The sequence below is a fragment of the Hippocampus comes genome, unplaced genomic scaffold (genome assembly GCF_001891065.2).
Source record: "Hippocampus comes isolate QL1 unplaced genomic scaffold, H_comes_QL1_v1.1 scaffold68, whole genome shotgun sequence".
In the NCBI taxonomy this organism is placed as follows: Eukaryota; Metazoa; Chordata; class Actinopteri; order Syngnathiformes; family Syngnathidae; genus Hippocampus; species Hippocampus comes.
In genome coordinates, this window is record NW_017805625.1 from 2,088,345 (window position 1) to 2,092,494 (window position 4,150).

Sequence of the window (4,150 nt, forward strand, 5' to 3'; positions counted from 1 at the left end):
TGGCCAATAGATGGAGAAAAAAAAATGGAGAATTAGAATCAAACATACAAAGGCTATGCCAGAGATTACACTCCTACTCGCAAGGCCAACCAGACGACAAATAAGATATGTGTTGCACTGTGAGACAAATATTGTATGTGCCAACAATACATTGCCGGCTACAATGAACAATTGTGCTAGAAACTGATGGAACAACAATATACGTATCAATGAAGGTCTTCAGGTAGTGGGTCGAAGTGGGCACAATTACCGGCAGTCCACAAGAGGCAACTCCACAATTTACGTCGATTGAATATTCTCATTAATAATCTCTTCTTTCTGTAGCAATTTCTTCAAAGTTTGAAAGTAATGCAGAGTTCATCTGTCATCCATTTCGATGGATTTGTGCGCCCGTGATTGCAAAACTTTTGTGTCACTCGTAAACAATTCAGATCTCATAGGATCAGCAAGCATGAAATTCAGATGGTGTTTTGTGCTATGCAATATTAATAATGTTGCCAAAGAGCAATGTACTTAGCAAAAATAAAGTTCTACAAACATGCATTCGTTGAATAATTCAAGTGGTTTTACTTCTTGCTTGATTTCGTTCGTAAGGCATTGCAGCTTAGAAAACCTTGATGAATAGAGAGCGCATATGTGATGCATAAAAGTTGAATGTTGAATTACGTCGCGAGCAGGTCAGCGAGCTATTACGTGTGGCTATGATAATTTGAGCCGAGAGCCGCTAGGAGGGGACCTTGAACCTGAAACAGAGAACAGCAACAGACGAGCATTTCTGTACTGTATCATCTGGAAAAAAAGTAAAAATAAAATTATAACTTCCCAAGGAAAGGGATGACGAATGATAAAATGTGTCCGTGATACTTAACTACATCCTTAACCTCTGAGTCTGTTTCTGTGCGTGTCTTGGTGTCAAGAAAACCAGTCAGTCGGGATAGGCTACAGATCAAATGTGATCCTAATGGCATAATAATAGCGCGACACAAAATGCATTTTCGTCCAATTTGTACTTGGTGGTTATTATTTACCACCAAATTAGGCTGTGAAAAGTCAGGGAAAAAATAGCTGAAACTTGGTATTTGTTCTATTAAAGCAGATTGGATCAGAAGCTGGATTGGAGCCGACATGACTGACTGCGTTCTTAGTAAACAACAGACACACACTGATGGAGTGATGCAGTAAAGACATTTTGTACCCAGTGGAACGGCTATTCAAATTTACAAGGAAAAGCAACTCATTTTGCCTTAATTGCCATGCTCACCTTTACCTCAACCAAGACCCGCAGGAAGAAAAGATAATTGCAAGCTGCTCGATAAAAGGAGGCTCATTCATGAGATGATGCTACGAGGTGATGTAACGTAATTTAATTTTCGAACGAAGCTTCGGGTGAAGTCAAATGTAGCAGGTGTCGCATGACCTCCATCTTGCCTTCGTAATCCAATGTTTCTTCTGCACATGAATATCAAATAGCTGTTCAGCCCCCGCCCTCCTAAAAAAAAGTCTGTAAATGATATGCCTTGCTGTCAAGCCCCCATTATTAGCATGCTGCAAGCACAGACTCATTTAGTGTCATTAACGCAGCTTCTCTGAGTGCCATCTTTGCTGATAGGGTCAAATCCTCTAAATCCTTTTACACCACATTAGCTAACTGCCTCAGATCTCATAGTGGCACGCCACTCAGATAAGCTTAACACATCATCTTCAATGTGTCACCCAGTATGGCGACCGGTGCATTATCAACGAAGGCAGGCATAAAAGCTGTGCGCTTTCACCGAGTGAACGGATTTGACAAACTTCAATGCAGATGTTTTATCTTTCGTATGACATTGTAGGGGGACATCATAGAAAAACATTTGCTAGATTCCTGTTAAAACTCAAAGTAGACTACCACGTTTAACTATTTGCGCAGGTGGTCTAGTGGGATTTTGGTGAATTTGATGGAGGTGCAGGCAGACTGATAGGAAGATTTGCGTGTGTGGTGGCTGTCATCGTATTTCTTCCATAGATATGACATCAGTGTGCATTGAAACCTCTAAAACAATGTAGTGATCGATGAACTGAATGAATTATTATTCTATTTTTATTTTCATTATCTAATTTTTATGCCATTTTCTAAATAACCCTCCCTGCAGTGGCATTGCTGATCACAGTAGCCAACTTTGCATCATCCGCCCGTGGAGATCTGCTTCCATTGTCTCATAAATGTAACGTGCGTGTTTCAACCTCCCGCATGGACTTCAGCAAATTATTTTCTGCTTCCATCATTTCAGGGTGCCATTTTTTTAAAGTTGATGCTTCGATTGATGGCGAATCAAGTCAGCTGTGTTCACACCCAAAACGGTGCAAAACGCCCATTTTTAAGTGTGTACTGTGCCCATCTGCAGACATACCAAAACGCAGTCTAACACGCCCCTGCGCAGATTTACACTGTGCCTTGCGCTATTAGGCTCGGATTTGGCATGAAAATAGAGTCCAAGGCATAAATCTCTTTGTTCTATGTTTAGTTTGGCAGTAAACTTCAACAGGGAGTGGAAATAAACAAAATAAAGTCTCTTATTTTGAATGACTGTATCTGCCAAACTGCTGCTTGCTGTGAAGCGTGTTGAGTCCCCACCACCATACATAATGTGTATAGCAAGTCTGCACTCACAAGTCAAGTCTTGAAAAACTTTCAAGGCACCACTTTATAAAAAAAGTGCTTACATTCTCCACCGACAACGCTTCAAAAACTATGCCATGCCTTTAATTGAACCACAATGCCCACTCCGGCGTACCTGCATACACCGCTGAATGTGGAATGGATGTGTGTGAGAGAGATCAAAACTAGGCAGGTCCTATTCATGCTGGTAATCATGACATCCAATGTAACTTCAAATAAAACAGCCAGACGATTTACGATGCCCAGAAGAGACATTCAGTCATCAGAAAGGGAATCATCTAGGTCAGGCCGTTGTTAGTTAGAATACCAATGTTTAGTGCTCAGTGCGTGCAACAATGTGAGTGTGAGTGTTCATGGTGTGTGTGTAATATTACACCCTGCATGGAGCGTCTGGTGGCAGCCGAGTGCACAGGGAAGCTGCAATCTGTTCCTTCAAGGGTGGTGAGGGGCGTTTTGGCAGCGTGTCCAATCCATGACCTCAGTCATACTAGGCCAGTTCTCACCACTGACCAGAGGAGGGACATGTCACTAAATAAAAAATTTAAAAAAAGTCACATTTCACTTATTTTTAATGTTTCCTGGCATGTGTCAAAGCTAAATATCAAAAACAAACACCAAAGTGTTTTATTTATGAGGACGAGCTTGTTTCCAGTCCATTAACTGACAGACGGCATTAGGGATGCTAATGATGAGGAGTATCACACACGTTCTCATAGATTAATTTTCTCCCGTGAAATCACCTCTGGAGCCATCATAAATATGTAAATACGCATTTTTCAGGCTGCAGTTGTGCTAGGATGATGTTAATTTATCCACAACAGTGAATTTCTGCCGCACAAAAACTCGTTGAACCCTCATGTAGGCTATTAATACCACTTACACAATCGGATGAGATTAAAGACAAGAGCTGGACCAAAATTTTCCGCCTTTACAAAGGTGAATAATTCTAAATTTGGATTGACGTAATCAGAGAAAGGCAGCATGGTCGAATGCCGGTGCATACTTCTGAGGTCCAGGGGGCAAATCTGAGACCTGTGGGTACTCAGGCTTTCTCCCACTTTCCCAAAACATGCATATAAGGGTCATTTCAAGAGATTGAGGTCAGGGGAAGCAGAGGCTCACCTGCATGTTAATAGTAGAGAAAGGCAATAAAATAAAATAAATCATAATTCGGCGGATTATAATTCTTTGATACGATGACGACTTTACAACTAGCCAGGGCTTTCGCGTCAATTTGTAGCATCTTAGGGAATTGTAGAACGAGCACAAAATAATGTCAATAGGGGAATTGTGACCAGAAAATCTTGTTTAGGCAGAGTTCATTCTTCTTTGACAGTGCTTAAATCGAAAACTGAGGGTTATTATTATTATTATTGTAAAGGTGGAATTATTGATAAAGATCATGTTTTAGATCTCACAGAAGTGTAGCAAAGGACATACACTAGACACGGTAGCAGCATCATCACATAGTTTAGCCCATAAATCTTCGCT